The 19,852-nt window shown below is 38.9% G+C and overlaps 1 pseudogene across 1 annotated transcript; it reads right to left on the bottom strand.

Annotated features, from left to right (window-relative positions):
• Positions 1-3,688: 3,688 nt before the first annotated feature.
• LOC110057052 (uncharacterized) lies at positions 3,689-11,179 on the bottom strand (annotated as a pseudogene). Its single transcript, XR_016201700.1, has 5 exons — positions 11,067-11,179; positions 9,369-9,618; positions 7,884-8,675; positions 5,895-7,125; positions 3,689-4,970 (listed from the first exon to the last, which is right to left on the bottom strand). The product of XR_016201700.1 is annotated as an uncharacterized LOC110057052 (transcript).
• Positions 11,180-19,852: the final 8,673 nt, after the last annotated feature.

Raw genomic sequence — 19,852 nt, 5'->3', positions numbered from 1 at the left:
GGCGATTTCTCGGCTATCGGTTAACACTTCTCAGTTATCACGAATTTCTGCAGATCTCAGATCTTTGCCATCAGTAATTAAAAAGTTTGACTAATTCTCAGTTATCAGCTGAGCCCCGTTATGCCCTCACACGCGCATGCGCACATTCCCCGATAGCGATCATGGCAACTAACGGGAAAGTTGCGCGAATGGAGATTTGGAAAGTGCTGAGCACAGCGTCGAAGTTGAAAACCGTCAAGAAGAGACAAATACAGGGAGCGGAAAAAGAACAAAGCATCAAATAAAAATGCGCAGAAAACATTCGGTCCATTAAGCGTCTTAGTCTCTCTATGTTATTTTAGCAGAGTGGATCACTTAATTTAATTTGATCCTCTGTACCCTGCTGAATTGATGGTTCTGAAACCAGTTGTCTCTGTTTGTTTGTTTCCTGTTTAGACTGGAACTTGTCGCGTTTTGATCATCGGAAGGACTTGGTTTAATCACACTAGATTGTCTGGATTATGCTATTTCGAATTAATTACCAGGGCCGGGTTAGGATTTGCGAGAATTTTGATTTTAGTTTTGTAGTTTTTCGCTGAGGTTTTCTGTTCATGGATTGTCTAGATTAAAGGAGCAACGTCACAGTTTGCGCGTCTCGAAAAGTTTAACCTAAAATTTTTCAAGTTAGTCGTTTGTAATTCGTGTCAATCTTGTCCATCCCTTACCATCCTTGTTCAGTTATGGTTTACTATTATTTCTTATGTGTTTTTTCACCTTAGTTAACTAGTATTTTCAGGTTTCGTTCAATTTAAAGGTAATTTTGCACGTCCAAAATAACACAAAATACCATGAATGAAATCCTTTAAGGGAAGCTTTTTCGAGTTAATTACCAGAACAGTGTCGTTCAAAGCCCGGTTAAGGTAACCCAGGAGATTAGCGAGAATTTTAATTTCAGTTTTGCAACTCATGTGTTTTGCAACTTGTCACTGACGTTTTCTGTTCATATTGTTTGCCCTACACTTTTGAATTAAAATAATCTCAATTTATACAAAGCATAAGCAGAGAGAAACATTTCTATACAAAGAAAGATTAATATGCATTTCGGTTAACTTTTAATACTGGGTTAACGTTTAAAAGCTGGCTTTCGAAGCGGTTTCCTCTATAAAGTAGTTAGGACTGGGAAGACGGTGTGAGTGAATTTTGATAAAAGTAAATGGAGAAAGCAGTAATTTATAATCAAAGTGATCTACAGTTTTGCCATCTTATTTTGAAACTAAAAAGCAATGTGAACAAAACTGTGACACCATTTTTTGCTTCCCTCTTCAGTCAGGAAGCAATGTCTTAGCACTTCATTGACGGCCGAAGCTTAAACTAAGAACCCAGTGATATGGTCTCGGGACGCCGAGACAACTTCAGCCTCTCCCTGAGGCAACTGCAGTATCGAGAGTTTATATGTGAAAGCGTAGTCCCTGTAGGCCGAGTCAAAGTTGACCCAGCATGATTATTCATAACCCTTATTGAATAATTAAATGTGCAAATATCCCTCTTTCTTTGAGTTTCCCTCGGTCATTCGATCACGGTGGGTTTTGCCGAGTTAATTGTCACTTCTATGATACGAATCTCTGCTTTAAATCCTAAATCTAGGCATTACGTGACACTCGCCACGCCAGGAGTTGTCCCGGTTAGGCGAGCCAAAGCGTTTATATGAAGAAAAGTTGTCCCCCTTATCAGGGTTACCTTACCTGCCAAGACGAGACAACTCGCTCATCCGAGTTGTCTTGCCTCCCGAAACGGGTTCGCGATCCTCTTGTAAACGTTTGGTTGAATTTTGCAAAGAAATGAGTTAAAAGTTACCTCTGCCAGGGTAACTCGGGAAGAGGGTTGTCTCGGGTATCCGAGACCATATAAATGGGGCCTCAGGAAGTAACGAAATTTTTCGTTTCAGAAAAGAAAGCCACGCCAGTTTTAGTTCTGGGTGTTGAAGCGAAACAATAAATATCAGAAGTCGTGGCTCCTATAAATATTGAATACTGCTTTTATATCATAAAGGAAAATTGAGTATTGCTTCAAGATCGTGCGTTAAGGATTGAAATGTACTTCGTTTTTCAACTCAGAAACAAAGAATGTCTGTCAACGCGAAACAAATCAAGACGACATAAGCTAACACGAAATACAAATTATTCGTGAACTTCTAATTCGGCTACGAAATAAGGACAGTAATGCAGCGAAGAAAATCACTTGCTGCGTTCGACAGAACGCAGTTCTAATCGCGTAATGCATAAAAATTCGAGATATGTGTATCTATCTATCTGGGGACACTAATTTACGCTCCCCCCCCCCCCCCCCCAAAAAAAATTCTTCAGGGGCAAATGACGTCATCTCTTTGTTCATCCATGTACTTTCTTTCGAGTGTTGCGCAATATTGTGGACTTTCGAGTGTCGAGGCAGCTTATTGTAGACTGTAGCGGATACTGAAGTTGGTTATTTTTAAGTTCGAAGTCAGTGTTAATGGCATTTGAAAATCTTGCAGACGTGTCTTCACGAAATGTGTAAGACTTTTCGAGGCAGCTTATTGAAGACTGTAGCGATTATTTATCTAAAGTTCGAAGTCAGTGTTAATGGCATTTACAAACCTTGCTGACAAGTCTTCACGAAATGTGTACGACTTTCCGTACGAACAAAAAGCTGTAGTTTGGGTGCGTGTTGTGTACCCTCTTCTCTTCGACAAAAACCAACGCTGCTTTCTGCTGAATAAATCAAAGGAGGAAATGTGTAGTTTCAGTCTCTCGCCTAGATTTCTGTGCACAAAATGTGTAACATAAACCCAACGCGCGACGAAAGTGTTTACATAGAAAAAAGCTTTCAACTCCCCCAGGATTGCTTTGATACACCAACATGTCCTCCGTTTCATTGTTTCGGAAGTGAAAAAGCCTGGAAGCTGTTACCCCAAAGCCAAGGCGATTCAAAGTTGTGTTCGTAAACAAAATAATTGCCCTAGTCAGTTTTGGTAATAAAAGCACGTCGTCTCGTATACCGACGGAACAAGCATGATTGGTGTCGAGTCACACGGTCAGTATAAAACACGCACTGGGGAATGCTGACTGCGGACTGCGGACTACAGACTACGGACTACGGTCTGGGTATAAACCGTGAACTTAGGTATAAAACGCGGACTAAACATTACGGACTGGGCATAAAACGCCGACTCAGGTATAAAATGCGGACTGCGGACTAAATGCGGTCTACCGACTGCAGTCCATGTATTTTACTGACCGGTCGTAACTAATATCACATAATACATGTATAAACGAGAACAAACCCTCTCGTATGCACGTGCTATGCGATCATTTCATTTATTTTCACCCCTGCTGAAGGGAGACTAATTTTACGCCCATCTAAAAGCTCAGTCACAAAATGCCTTCCCTAGAATTTTTGTTTTTTTAACATACCAAACCTACGAAAACTCGAACGCACTCTAACTATCTACGATTACTAAAGACGACAATTTACCGGTAACTTAACTTAACAATTTACCGGTAACCATTTATACAACTGAACGGAGAAAGGCCTTGTGAGAGGGAAGAGTCTTGCCCAGGATAGACACAATGACCCCGGCCAGGACTCGAACCAGGACCGCTCGATCCGAGTCCAGCGCATTAGAGGTTCTTATCACCTTTGCATACTCAGCCCGTTATCACTAAAATACCACTGAACGTTTCTATTAATATTTATTGTTTCTCTAGGCAATCTTGGAGTGCCCATAATCTACTTTTTACTTTGTCACGTGAATCTATACTATAAACCAATTCAATTCACTAAGTTCCTGGACCTGAAACCTTGAGGCACAAAATCACATTTTACATAATTCTAACTTTAGTAGATTTAAGTATCATGATAACACACGATGTGCCTGGAAGATAACAGTCATCCGTGAATATTCCTCTTCATTCTTAGCGAATTCAAATTCTAAAACTGTTTCAGAGAATCCAAAAATGATTAAAAGGCGACACCTTTCCCAGAATTCCGGTTTATAAAAATCATATCAATTTATTCGTGGGTAAAGGTCCTGCGCGACCTTGACGATCGTTAAATGAATTGATCAGTCTTTCAATCAGTTTACTTGGACACGTTCCTGCTCAAGTTTTACTTGTACTACAGGGTTAATTGGAGACCCCTACAAAAATTAAAAGCCTAAGTTTTCGGACAAATTTACAGGTTAACTCTTTAAAGATATAAAATACCATACTTTTCAAAAACTAATTACATAATTGATTCTTTTTTTTTTTTTTTTTTTTTGAGTAATATAGTTGCCTTTTACATTATCACACGTAGGTCCTTTATGAAAATGTTCGACCTTTTCCGAAGCACTGAGTGTAAACTTAAATTCTTAGCGACAGCTACACTATACAATAAATTCTCAAACTAAAAAGTATTAACACTTTGCGTGAAAAATATATTATCAAAGCACCCGTCTTTTGGAATGTTTTGCAAAGACTTTGTGTAGCACTGGCAGCTAAAATGGACTATCTGTCAAATTAAAAAATTGGGAAACGTAAAACTTTAAGCTACTTCTGAAAGATAACATCTCAGCATTCCAAGACGTTATACAGAGGAATCCCGTTACTGTCACTAAAACTACATCAATATTGTGGTCGTATTCAAGGGATTCTTTAAAAAAAAGTAACAAGAAAATGACTGACTAAGCGTTTTCTTAACTTCTCGTCAAAAAACGTGCCTGTAGTAATGAGTTGATCGCACTGACGGAGTGGTCTTGAGGCGGGCTTCAACTGACATTAATGTTAGAGGTTACGCTTTTAAACTTATTTCCTAGTTGTATAATACCTGTGCTACACAATGTGCATGTTAAGATAACATAAAGTTCTTCAAACGCACTTTTTCCTTCCGTTTTAAGCAGTTGCAACAGTTCATTGTTTCCTCAGGAGTTTCTTGAGTCATGTATCGCCACAGTGAAGCGGTCTAGCCTTGTTAACCTGTGAGAGAGAAGAGTGTATGTAACAAATAAACAAATGGTAGAAAATATAAGTTACAAGAAAGATTTGCCACTAACGACTGTACATATTTTGTATAAAGATTTCATTTGAGGGGACAAATAACTTGTTGACAGTCCAAATTAAACCAAAACTTCTCAGCAGTAATGAAGAAAAAGATACTAGCCATCAGAACCGATTCTGTTCACATAGGATTGGCAAATCTTTGATGCAGGGATTCGCTTGTAAAACGAGTGTTATCCCTAGATCGTTGAACTTTGCGTCCAGTTCAAGAAAAACTGTGAAAAATATGGATAACAGGGGCCATTTGATCAAAGGGCAGATAACGCAATCCACCGGTCAAATCATTATCCAGTGGATAACTGTTGCCTGTTTGTATTTTCAAATGAAAATTAAAGCGGTCGTCTTCGTATATACAGAAATTACATTAGACTTGTTTTCATATCTCTGATAAACTTTCCAAAACATTGGCTCCGAAAACTAAGCACTTCACATCTTTCACACAAATCTCTTTCGCATGACAAGATTTCTCCCACGTATGAAATTTATACATTGCTTATAAGAGTGGTATCAAATATTTCAAGAAACCCTCTACATTTGGCGACTGCGAAATGTCTTCTGTGGAATGAATTGGTACCAAACGTTCTGCACGCGATTGATTTAACTTGTCATCTAGAATACTTGTCTTTTATTGTTTCGAATATTTTCGTTCAAAGGCCTTTAACGTCAGTGTATTTTTTACATTCATCTTGAAAAAACCTTTTCATAAAATGTACACCACTTTTCGAGAATAAGGCCAAGAAAAACCTAGCCTTTACTTTCCAAACGGCATGTGTTGAAATAACTCTGAACAATTCCATTATATTGGACCCAAAGTGAAAACTACGCGACGAATGAAAGTCTTACCATCAATCAATCGCCACATTTTTTGAACAAGAGCTTCACACTGCTTCTCCCAGCTGAAAGTATCTTCGTAACTTGTTCGCAGTCTTTGAATCTCTTGCAGCCGCTCTGCTCGGTCTTTCAGACGGACGGCTTTGATTGCTTTGGCCCACTCTTTAGGCTCAGCTGACTCCACCACAAATGGCTTTCCTAATGGTAACGAACGCAGTGCATCTCCAAAACCCGAGTTTCCACTCACAAGAATGGGAAGACCAGCAGACAAGCCTTCCAGCGCAGTTAGTCCAAAACCCTCCGTCCTGGAGGGCATGATGGCAAGGTCCGCCTCGCAAAACAACTCCTTCAATCTTTCCTTATTCTGCATAAATTTCCTAACGACCAGTTGATCTTTTGAGATTCCACATTGTAGCAAGTTCTCTGCGACGTCCTCCTCTTTTCCATCTGGTGCCCCCACAAATATCAGACGGTACGAGCTGTCTTTCAGTTCAACTATTGCTTTAGCAGCGATGTCATATCCTTTGAGACTGAAGTCTTCTGGATCACCGCGACCAAAGGTCAGCACTCTAAACTTCTCGCTCCCGAAAGTGGCTTGCTTTATGACTGAAAATTCACTGAAAATACCTGGAGTCAGCTGAATGACATCTTGGTGTTCTTTGCACGATCGCAGGTAAGCAGTGTAGGCGTCCTTCAACTTGGGTCCAACAGTTACAACAAGATTTGCCAACTTGCACAAGTCTACTTCTGTTCGGTGCTTCTCTTCACCTTTGGAAATGGCCTTGGAATAGTTCTTGTGCATTCCGAGTTCTTCAGGTGCAGTATGCACTACCTGGACCCACTTACAACTGTGCGATTTTTTAATGACCTGGACTTGTTTACCAAGCTTTGCTCCATGACCCAGAACAACGTCAATGGCAAGGTCTCCTGGTGGGACAATCAAACATTCAAGGGAGTCGTAGCCCACGAGTCTCTCTGCTTCTCTAATGGCAATGTTGTGGCTCTTAGCGTCTATCCTTTCTTCTTCAGAGCAGGCTGACGGTGGGACTAATAGAGTGACTTCTACTTCCATGTGTTCTGCAAGCTGGAAGGCAAGCTTTCTGTTTACGGTTGACAAGCCTCCCTTTTTAGACCTCCACTCACTGCCTAAGAGAGTTACTTTCAAAACCCTCTCGGACTTCCCTGGATTATCTTGTACTGGCTCGCCCTGAGATGTGCCGGCTACAGAGGAAAGACATAAATCCTGCAAGAAAATGAAAACGCCTTAATAAAAATGCATCAAAGCCAAATTTGTGGGTATATATTGTAACCGGGCATGAAATGCACTCTTCTTGCAATGCAAGACTACATCATCTTTTCAACTTGGTTTATTTGGCTTCGCATCACGAAAACGAAAGTGAATACAAGGGAGAAGTTAACTGTGGGAATTCCTCTATTGGCTTTATTCCAAGCTTGTCAGATGTCAAAACAAGACAAGGGAATCCCATTACTGTTGATTGCGACCTTAACAGATCTTTAGCTGTTTGAATGATTGCCGCATTCCTCCTTTTGAATGCTGCCCTAATGGCAAGTAATGGTGACGACTATTAAACAATTATACACGAGCGCGCGTTGGATATGAGATGTTAGATAGGCTAAGTGGCGCGTAGCGCCAAGTTGACTATAATCGTCCCAAATCCAACGAGGGCGAGTGGATTAATTGCTTTATTAAAAACGCTACGAAAATATGGAAAGCTAAACTAAAACGAAAATAAAAACGCTCAAAAAAATCACGCGTACGCTTATCATATTCTTAGAGCATGGTATAATAGCTCATAACCCATGATGAATAAGCCAATGAAAACTCTCGAATTGCATTATCCAACGATCCAGTTCTTAATAATACCTGATATAGGTAAATAATACATTTTGCGTTGTTTTGTAACACCCAAGCTCAACTACAATGTCAACCACTGGTGATATTACTCGTGAAATATATTACTTTTTATTCAAAAATCATACCTGGCTTGTCCTTTGTGAATACCACTTTTCCAGACCACGAACTGTGAGTACTTTGTCACTGACGCTTTTCATGCAGATCAAGCGTTCTCCTTGTTTTATTTCAAGGAAATGCAAACAATCTTCGTGTGAGCATAAGGTTTGGCTGTGGTTTACACACTGCTGACTTCCCTGTAGACAGTAGGGGCATGCAACACAGAACTCGTACCGCAGATTACCAAGGTACTGAAACTGTTTCAACAAATCTTGCAAAGTGTCTTCCAGAAACAATCGCACACTTCTTGCTGTTTCTGGTGATGTCGAAACTGGAACTGCTTCCTCTTCAGCTCTTTGCTAGAGGGAAATCTTGATGAACTTCTTTTTGCAAATCAGAATCATATCATGTATTATTTGTCGACCAACAACAAGCCAAGCTCCATCTCGGTACAGGTTTGGGGGTTGTACGGATCCAATCTTGGAACACCAAGCTATCGATCTTGAAACAAACTGAGAGAAGAATCCATGCGGAACAAAACCATCCACAAAGTGAAGATACAACGGGCAAGGATTGGTGGGCGATGGCTCCAGTTTAGCAAGGTCTTCAGGTGGCGACTTAAGTTGAGCGGGTACAAAGTACTTCATATCACTTGGCGAAGCTGAGAACTTTGCGATCAAACCAAATCGCTCCATCATGTCCAAGATGTCTTCCTTGACAAGGCCTTGCTGAATGAATTTGGAAAAGACACGATCGACAAGTTCCATGCTGAGGATACCGCTTGTCTCTACCTCTAGCCAGTACTTGGATTCTACGGGATCCTAACAACAAACAAAAAACAGTCTTAAGTTGCACAATTCCTTTTTATTGAAGCAAAGGAAGATTTGTGAAAACAAAGCTCAATATGCCACGAACATGTGACAAGAGAAAATCTGAGTCCCCGACGGTATTTGAACCCATTACCTCCCATATATCACATGAGTGCTATAACCACTGACCGATGGTTAGCGAGGCCATAATTGTACTACAATTCTAAGGGATTATTTTTATAACCCTGCTGGACCTTGCGTTCTTAATTTGTCTCATGTATGTTCACTAGAATCGGCAAAAGACGAAGAGGAAAAAACGGAAATCGCCTCTCGTTAAAAGTTATGTCACTGAGGTATGATGTATCTTAAGACTTCAGCCCGCATTTTACAGGTCCGTCTTTCATAATCTTCCTTAATCTTGCTCAATTGAACTATCCCGGCAGCTTGTTTTGGTTTCACCACGTCTAAGCTATTACTTTGAGACTTACTTTCTTTGAAGGTAGTTTTAATCCATGGTAAATAGCTACTTCAGTAACTCACACCGCTAATACCCTTGTCTTCACACAGAGGAACAGACCTCCTTTAAAAGCTGTCCCCAATAAAAATATACGTAAGTCCATTTGACCAAGAGTTTGTTTGGGGAATACGCTAGACGTTTCGTATAGAAGATAGGCTTTTTAAGTGCTAAGCATAACGTCTTCCTACCGCTTTGTTGAAGGGTGGTATGGTTATCAACATCTTGAATAGCTCAATTAACCATTGCGCCTTCAGTATGACTGTGCTGCGGTGCTTTACAATCATTCCAAGGTCGTGATAAAAATGCGACATGGCGTAGAACTGGTCTTCATCCTCGATAAAGCACACTTCTTTGGCATACGTTTGAAGTTGTTCCACATTCATGTGATAGACATTTTCAGCTACCAAAGCTTCAACGACCTTTTCGAAGTTGAACCACCTAAAAAACAATCAAACAAAATAACTAATCAATTTAAAACAGTATTCAAGTATTAAACATCTCCACCTCAAAATTTTTAAAAACAAACAGTTAAACAAAAGATCTTACAACCATATTGCCGACATTCACCTGGCACTTCCTGGTGGCTTATTTATTGCTAATTTACTTTATTCCCAGGTATTTAGTGACTTATTGCACTTACTTATTTATATTTTTCATTTTTCCCATATTTTGTCTCCTTACTGCCCTCCACCCCCCTGAAGCTATAATGTCAACCAACTTTTCTATGTAAAATAATTAATACTATTTCATTTCACTCATCTCGATTAGCTTTTTAGTTATTCTGTGTGGATGTAACTAATTTTCTGTTTCAATTATTTTTTATTGTAACCAAGAGTTTTTATAGTTTCGTAATAAAGTGTACGTTGCATTCAAATGTCCTAACCGGAGAAAAAAGATGACATTCCAAAACATGGGCTTCGAAGATTCCATAAAAGGGATAATTGATAGTTCCCATAGCGAAATTTCACAGAAAAAATCTTGGGAAATGCTATATGTTATCAAGATGACATATAAATGGAAAATTCCCGTCGAAAGATTTTTACGGATATTTTCCCTGTAAAATTCGAAAGAAAGTACATGAAAAATCCCCAAGTAATACTTCATGGAAATTTTATGTTTAATCAAATATAAGACATGGCTCGTCAAAAATCCTAGTTTCTCGATAAGAACGCGCATTTCGTCTTTAATAAATTCATTGGAGGGTATTTCCTTGGTTCTTTCCACTTACGTAGCCTCAATTAATAATCTCGATATTTCAATGAATCTAGTGCAGTTACAAATAAAGTATATACGTTCCAAAACCTCTTTCCCAGGATAGTACCATAGTTTCTAAATCAAATGTCGATTCTCTAAGATAGAGTTGTAAATAAGCCCTTCTAGCATTTATTTGAGGTATAGTACTAGGTTAAACCATAATGGTTAAATATATGGCTGTCCAAAATGATAAACAAAAACCTTTGCTAATAAACTCAAGGCTAAAAAATGCAGGAAAAACTAAATGTCGGGTCTACGTACAAGGCCAAGTTTGAAATGAACGCCACACGGCGTTTAATCGAGAAAATACGGTAAATACAAAGTAATGTAAAGATTGAGGGAAAATGGAAACACTAGTTGTGTTGATGTGATAAAAATAATGGCAGATACACAAACAGACAAACCCTAAATATACTACACTACCCCCGTGTAGCACTACGAAGTGCACGAAAGGGCATAAATGAAATATATAAAACGAAACAGACATTCACAAGCAATTAAGTTGCAAAGAAACCCAAAAAGGTCTCAATGGGAGACCATAGATCTTAAATCCTCTTTACAGGCCTCTTGTGCAACTGCTGTTATTGCAAAGGCGTGAAGATCTCTTTCTCTTGTCAGTCATATCACTTTACTTCACTGGTATCTTCTCCCCCATGTATGGCTCCTGTCTCAAAACATCCATGATTTTGGTTCGAAGAGCATCAATTCCATCATCACTAGCAACATCAGTGTCACGCCCCTGCCCTGAAAATTACAAATAGTAACAAGGCACTCGGCTGTATAGCACCCATGCAAAGTTACGCGTAACATTCATCCAGATCCAAGGTGAATGGCAGTTGTTACAGAGAAGCTCTTATCACCTGTGTCTTCTCTATACACGTTTGTGATTTGCGCTTATTTCCACCACAATTCGAGAGTATGGCTCAGGAGAGATACTGTTAAACGTTTACAAACAATATACTCTACATGGTCCTTACACCGAAGACCCAACCATGAACCTTTTGAGGTATCTTAGGCAGAGAATGTAAACAATGTAAATCTTTCCAAGGCTATCTTTATCGCAACATATACTCCCGATGTACTAAAACTGTTCCCTCCGTACAAAACAAGTCAATTCTATGAAAGGCACGGCCAGTATTTGATAAAATCCTGTAGGTTTTATCCATTTGCTTTACTGATGGCTTTTATACATAAACCAAAAGCAGACTTGAACCTATGTGCATTTTTTTTTTTTGCTGAATCAGTGGTCAAGCAAAAAAAATCGTTTACCTGCAAACCATTTCATGATCTTGCATAACCATGACTCATCGCCCAGAGTGTTGTCAATGCTGAAGAATGGCCGGATAACATGCTTCTCGTATTCCTTACCCGAAATTGCCTGCTGTATTTTTGATGTCGCAGCCTCAATATCCTCAAACGGTTCATCAGCATGTGTGCCAACAATGAACACTGGAGGTCGGAGATAGGGCGGCCTGTCGTCTGAGATGCCAACCACTTCCTCTCCTGTTGGTCTGATACTGTGGATTGTTACCAGCCATGACAGCAGATTCTCCAGATTTGTTTCGTTGTTTGGGTTTTCCAAAAATTTATCATGTGTTCCTTGTCGAACACAGGGCTGAGCTAGGGCGTCTAGTGCCTTGCTGAGGTTGTGCACCAGGACATACACTGCTCGTAATGACAGAAACACAGGGTGAGAAGCGTAGTACAGGTGCTGTCCGGCAAAATCCCACAAATCTACAGTAACTATGGTTTCTCTCTTGTCACCAGCATTTTCAGCGTCACCATGCACGCCTTTAAGCATGTTCCTCAACCGCAGATACGCATGTTTTGTGACGTCATCTGGAGGCGAGGTTGCATCCATCATTAATGTTGAATTTTTACTTGAACTTACAATGCTGTCATCTAGAAGGTCATCAACGGTATTCTTTGTTACAGCTTGCACTCGCATTTCACTCTCTGGCGGGGAAATGGTTGAGTTCTTGAGATTGCCAACATTTTCAGGAACCTAAAATGGAGTTTTTAAAAGAGGTAGCATTTTCGTTTCATTAGGACATGCTTATTCCAGTATCTATAATTATATCTGAGAAATAGTGTAGGAGTACGTACTGAAAAAGAACTGTCACATTTTTGCCCACAGGGACTCACCTTGCATAGTAAATGAGTCAACCTTATCTATCTAATCTGACTACAATTCAGTCAAAGCTTTAATATTATGTATTCTAGCTCCTTTTTTGTGTACCGTAATCCTATGTTTCAAAAATGCCCAATTTTATGCTCTTACAAGATAGGCCTACGAGTCTCATCCTATGGCGCCATACAACAGTTCAACCGTGCTATGTTGCCTGGGTGTGGAATCAAAGTACGTCGCAAATAGTCAAACAGGAAGTAGCTATCAGCCCTATGTCTGCGGATAGGCGTACGGGCACCTTCGGACTTGGGGTGGCGGTGACCTTCTTGCCCGAAAAATCTACGCAATGCCCGAATGCGTGATTGTTGAAATCGGGATGGAAACGAACTCAAATTGCATGAAAATCAAAAACGTTCACAATTCCCACAACTAATGAAACTGCTATGATTCCAAAAATAGATATATTGCTTGCATACTCAGTCTATCAACAGTCTCAATCTGAGTAAAATCTAAAACTTATTAAAATGAAATTTTCTAAAAAAAATTAAAGTATCTAACTAGAAAGTTCATTTAAGAGTTTTGGAAATCACGCCAACAGCATTATTTCGTAATGTTTTCTCTCAAGTGTCGTTGCCCGAATAATTTAGCGTTTTGCCCGAAAAATCACAGTGTCCATAGCTGGGGGGGGGGGGGGGGGAGGGCTGCAGCCCCCCCTCGCCCTCGCCCTCCTCCCCCCCCTCCCCCAGTTCGTACGCCTATGGTCTGTGACGTTACTCTTGGCCTGTCAGTGTTACTCAGCATTGTTTTACACTCGACCTCTTAATGTAGGTACTGATGACCTCCAGCCACCAAAAGAGATTATATATGGTCGCTTTTGGTGTCGTTTTCAATTAACATCGACCATACCATTCACTTTTAAACTAGAGTCGCCCCAAACTTCAACGTACAAACCTGATTTATTTCCGAGCTGTTCGTGCCCATCTCCATTGTTGATTCTTCTCCTGTCAGTTTTAGATCTGATTCCATTGCCGACACTCTCTTTACTTCATTGACTATACAGTGATAATGTTTTTCAGCTAACATTCTTGATATGTCTTCAGAAAATTCCGCCAAACTTGGCTTATTCTCGCCAGTGGAATTCCAATTTTTTACCTGATCGACTTCAATCTCGCAGACTGAAGGATCAACTTCGATTCCCTCAGTGCTCTGTTCTTTAGCGTTAAATGGCAAACCTAAGAGAGACTTCTTCAAACTTGTTTTGCCAGCACGATCCTGACCAACCAATAATATTCTACCACGGTAAACATTCACAGAACCATCCTTCAAAGCCTTTTCATAGAGCAGCTTTGCAACATCTCCTTGTGCTTGTATTTCTCCTGGAACTATGGGTGTAATTGTAAGAAAATGCAGTGATTTTTCTGATTGCGAAGGCTGTTTATAAGGGAATAGCTGTTATTGCAGTTGAGTCTGCGGTCAAATATTCTCTTGTTTTAAAAGGCATGCAAACGAGGCGAAAGGGTCAATACAATGCAGGATTGACCCTTTCGCCTCGTTTGTGTGTCAAGCCGCTGATAACTGCAATAACAGCTATTAACGAAGTGAAATTGGTTATTGTGGTATACTTCAATCACAGAGGTTCGCCAGTGACCTCAAAGTAACAAAAAAGCGCAACCTGCGATCATAACTGCGTATCTTATTCGCATCCACATTAGAATACACTAAATACATGTAATAACTGGACCACAAGCATATATTGTAAAATTCTAACATGGCTTCAAGGCTTAGGGGACTACAACCAAAGAAACAACATTGCGGTTGAGGTACGAATAAACAGTTTCTTTTGCTTTGGTCCCTTAAGGTTCGGCGGCAAAGTTTATTAGAATTGGCCCATTAACAACACGGTTAAGAGGGATGCAGTTAAGTCAGTTACATAGCTAGATAATGATACACCACGGCATGGCATAACTTAACCGGCCAGGTTCTATGCTAACCTGCAATGTCTAATGACATCCCTTGTGTCATGAGACTTTCAATTTCTTCAAACCCCAAGGGGTTACCTGCCACGGACAGCTTTTTAAGATGGTGTAACTCAACGATATCTTCATAGATTTTTTCTATATTGTTGTTCCTCAATTCCAGCTCTTCTAGTTTTTCCAGATTTTTCATATTTGCCGGTAGTGTTTAGAGTTCATTGTCATTCAAAAACAAGTGCGTCAGGTTGATCAGGGTGACAACAACTTCAGGAAACTGTGTTAGCTTGTTGTGGTTCAAATTCAGCTTTGTAAGGTTTGACAGGTTTCTTGTACTACGTGGTAACTTTGCGAGCTCATTGTGTGAAAGGTTCAGTATTTCCACCTCCGTTAACAGTTCTGTGATAGCGTCTGAAATCCTTAGCAATCTCTTCCCTTCCAGATTTAAAGCCTTGCTTTTTATACGAATTGTCTGCTTTAAAGTACGTTCGATCTCCAACTGGTTCACTACAAAAAAAATAAGAATAATTCCTCATTCAGTTGTTTTAGATAAAGATTCCTCTTGTCAATTTAGGACTCAGCTGTCTCTGATGCACAGTATCAAAACTGCAAAACCGAAACATGCGTTGTCAATTATGCCTCAATACTATTTAAATCTTTACTGGACACGAGGAAACCATGTCAGCGGTTTAACCTTAAACAGCAGAATATTAAAAGCAATTGAGCGACACCAGCAATGTGGTGTTCGTCAAAGATATGGAACACTTTATTGCCTATTTGTATTTCAGCGATCCAGGACACGTACTAGACTTTACAACGCTTTTCACATCAGGGCCTTACAACAATGACTCCTCATCATCAATCCATAGAATATTTGAAGGAATTGGAGAAATGGTACAAGCAAAGACATCTTAGAAGACTTTGTTGAGGTTAAGGACACAGGAAAAGGATAGGTTTAACACTACTCTAGGAGTGGGCAGGAATTTTGCCAACTCACAAAAGAACTGGGGCCCAGACATACGAGTGGTACAACTTTAACAGTCACAGGCTATGCTGCAATAATTTAATGATAATTTACCAATTTATATAACGCGTATTTATATATTCTGATCTATAGCGCTTACTGATATTGTGCTCATATTTTAAAATTTGGCTGGTGACATACCATGCATACAGTGGCTGCGCCCGCAGTACGAGCGGCAGTCAAACACAAGCTGCTCTTATAATAATCTCTTTCTTCGCAGTTAACAAAAATAGAGAGAATGCTAAAGTTGCTTTGGTCTCTTCTCCAACCTCTGAGTTAAGGTATCAGTATATCCCAAAATTGACTATTTTTCAAAAAAAATGTTTTTTGCTTTTTCAGATAGATCTTATTGCGATTTTTCATTTAAAAAAAAATTCTATGAAAACGATTGACCATAAGCAAATTTATAGACAAAAAAACGTTTCTTTGCATTAATTACCTCTAACTGATAGCTGTCCATTAACAAGTTGCGTGACAGATTGCCGCGTAATACGATTGTCTAACGCTTGTGTTTGGTAGTCTACGAGCTGTTCTGAGTGTTCTCTGAGTGTGCTCTTTCATTGCCTACGGCATCTCAAAGCTGATGCGTTTTACAAATCGAAAAGAATATACAGAAGCGAAAGATATTTTCTTACTAACCTTGGAGCACGAGCGGTGCAATTCAGATCTTACAAAAGATATTTCCCGCCGGAGGCAACATTTTAGGGGTAACCCGAAAACACTGACACCCTGCGTGTAAAAAAGAAACCAGACAAGTAATCAAAATTTCTCGACACCGTTTTTTAGAGAAAGGAAGAAAAGAAAACATAGCGATGTTCATCGCGTCCTCTCGCTCAAACCCGATCGGAAACGAGCTTGATTAGTGAACCTCTATACTTTGGGAAATATAGCGCTATATTCGGAAAACCTTATTTTTTGTAATTTTAATCGATATACCTTCGTAATCTACAATTCTTAAACTTTCAGAAAATGTATACTTTACTGGAGTTTTCGTGAACTGTCCGACCGTAAAGCGGCGCAAACGAATGATGGTCATTTGGGGTATACTGATACCTTAATTTGACGAGGAGCAACATACTTTGTGATTAACACTGCACAGTTATTTTGCATGAACGATCGCATTTGATACCCGATTAATTCGCTGGAACGTCAGTCGGTCATTTTGGAGTTGACAGCCTGCGCCGTCTTTGGAAAGCAAAATCCAAAACAAAACATAATTTTATCGAATTCTAGATTTTATAACCTTTCTGTTGATATATAGTTTGTGGGGGTTTCCTTGAAAACAGCGCGCGTACGAATTTTTTTCTGGAGGACTCCCGCGAAGGTTTAAAGTAACCTTAAATGAACTAGAAAAATTGAAAGCAGACTGGCACAGTCTCGATTAACAAGCCTCATTAACAAGGGAAATTGGCATCCAGAAGCAAGGATATGTGTATACTTGTAAAGTTCACCGATTAAGAATTAGAGGCAAACTGCCATGAAGAGGAAGGACATAGTGAAGAAGAAGTGAAAAGTGAAAAAGATGATTGCAAAGAAAGAAAAGAAGTGGTGGAGGATAATAAAGAATTCAATGAAAGAAATTCAGTGTCATTGTCAGAGAAAACCGGGCAGTACCAAAAGATTGAGGTCGGCCGTTTACCTTCATCATTTCATAGTATAAAAGCTATCCGAAAAGATAAACAACCATGACATTTAAAGGAATTTTATTTAGTTTAACATTCTGAAACGTGTACATGAGTTTTTTTTATAACAAAGATATATTAACAGAATATTGCATTCATGTCTGGATCGAACAAACGTCTTAACTACCGGGTTTAGAGATTGTACTTCTAATTTAATCAATTCAATCCTATGTTTATCCACCCTCATTTCCATCCAAATCTCTACAAGTAGACTCTTCAGTCGTTTTTAACAGACTAGAAAAATTTATATGAAGAGAAGTTATTCTTCGCCGTATTTCTTATACGTTTAACACTGACGGCAAGTTAATGTTTAAAACGAACCATGGTTAAGTGGCATGTTTTGATTTCCCAACAGAAACACCTTTTGAGATAGCATTATTACGTTCCATCCAGACTTTTGGCACATTTAAACAGTAAAACAGTATTCACACCGACAGGTTATAACTATATCATGCATTCAGAAAGAATACTTTAATTTACTAACACAGAGGTTTTTACCCTAAATTGCCAAGGTAATTCACATTAATTTGCTTTGACTTTGCCTCGCTACGCTTAGTGATTGGTTTAAAAGCCTAGCGTCATATTCTCAAGCAATCCTAGCTAAGCTTCGCTCGCACATCTTTTCTCGAGTTCGTATTCGAGTTCAATATTGTTTCAGTAGAATGTCTGTGTCCTTTTTGATTGTTCAGAGTGATTACCTTGGTTGTCGTTTTACCACAGTCAGTTAAAAACCTCTCTATGTGTTGAATATTAAAATATGTTGGATAACTCATTACTAAACGTTGTATTGTAAGTAACGTAATTTAATTAGTACTGCACTAAGATGGCATTGGGCCCCGGTGTAGCGTGATAGTGCGCAAGTCATTTGTACAGTTTGAAAATTTTATTTAGATTAAAAATTAATTGGTTTCTGCTGGAATCTGTGAGAGAACTAATAACTTCGTGGGATGCAAATTTAACCAGGAAAGAAATTTGGTGGGATAAGAGTAAGCTTCATCCTCAACTTGAATTTTCATTTAAGTAAATTTGTTGCTATTTGAAATCTACTTTTGCATCATAAACAAATTAATCAACAATAATTCCAACGCTTTTCTTTTGACTCCTGGTGCCTTTTGTCGCACGGAAAACATGACAAAAGCACTATTATGCTATTGGCCCTTTGAATAACTTTAGCCCTGCGGTAAATATAACTAAACATACATGTGTATGTATAACTTAGTTGTACTAAACCCATTAAACATTACATTATTTTTAGTAACAAGGTGAATAATAATTAGTGTTATAATAATAAAGAGTCCTTATTCATAGCTTTAAATAGACGTTAAAACTTACAAGGTACTTATGGAATTAAAAACTGTCCCAATAATAACAATTTTTAACTATAATCCAACTTGTAAGCAAGGCAATTTTGGGCATTTCGTAGTTTCTGCCAGAAATTGTCTCGTATCCACTATATTTAAACTGTAAGGCAAATGAGAAAAGTTAGAAAGGAGTATTGATATTCATTACTAACATATGCAGAATCAAATAACAAAGGTACTGGACGTATATCTATAAGTGATAATTGTCTGTTTAAATACCTTACACGATGTTAGCACTACAGCTTAAATATATTTACAAAATTAAAGTAAGGAATTTGATCATTCCCTGAAAGATGCCTGTCTGTGGAAATAACTTCGTTGCCTGGAGTCTATCACAGTGGAGTTAACTAAGGAATATGAAGATTAAGATTGCGAAATAATGTCCTAATGACGTAAGGCAAAATCCTTGAAGAATTAAACAAAGTTTAATGTCAATCGATGTGATAAAAACTGAAATTTTCATATCAATCTGATCAGAAAAGTTGAAACACCAAAAAGAATTTTGAGACAGATGTTGGGCTAAAAGAAAGAGGAGACATACAAACTGAATTGTTTCTTGGTTAGATTACCAAAGGAAGAGTTTTTTTGATAGATTGAGGAAACAGGCAAAATGTCTGGAAGAGATTTCTTTTGTTGGCCTCTTAATATCTACATTGTGTACACACAATTTACCAGCTCAACATGCTGCAATAGAAATCAGCAGCCTTGGAACTTTCAGAGATGAGATAATTTCTTTTGAAAAATCCGCCATATTGTACCTAGAGAGTTCTACCACCGTCATTCCATATCAGCTGGCATTTTCAGCCGTGCAAGGAATTCGTAATTCTCTCCTCTCTATTCATCTTGTACGTGCAAGCGCCGGACGCTATCGCATTCATTGGTACCACGGCGGCTAAAACCGTGAGCCAAAACCTTTGTCACTCCTTGTGTAAATATTTCACAACGTCACCTGCTTCCTGTCATAAATCCGACAAAACCTTAGTGGTTTGTGTCTTTGAAATAGCCGCTAGCGTGGCTTAAATGCAGGTGTTTAGTGTATGTTTGTAAAACTACCTGAAGAGGTCTACCACTAGTTTCGTGTTTAATTTAATTTTAAAAAATGTAAACCAAATTTAAAAAGAAACAAAAAGCTGTAATTTAAAAAAAAAAAAAAAGCAAAACTTCTCGGTCTGCTTATACTACAGAAACTAGGCTGTGCTACTAAGTTAAATTTACGACAAGTTACTATTTTATACAATTGCAAATTACTTGTA

The sequence above is a fragment of the Orbicella faveolata genome, unplaced genomic scaffold, assembly GCF_042242905.1.
Source record: "Orbicella faveolata isolate gen_17 unplaced genomic scaffold, um_ofav_v1 contig_34, whole genome shotgun sequence".
In the NCBI taxonomy this organism is placed as follows: domain Eukaryota; kingdom Metazoa; phylum Cnidaria; class Anthozoa; order Scleractinia; family Merulinidae; genus Orbicella; species Orbicella faveolata.
The sequence above is the reverse complement of the archived record's forward strand: the minus strand, read 5'-3'. Positions and strand labels throughout refer to the sequence as shown.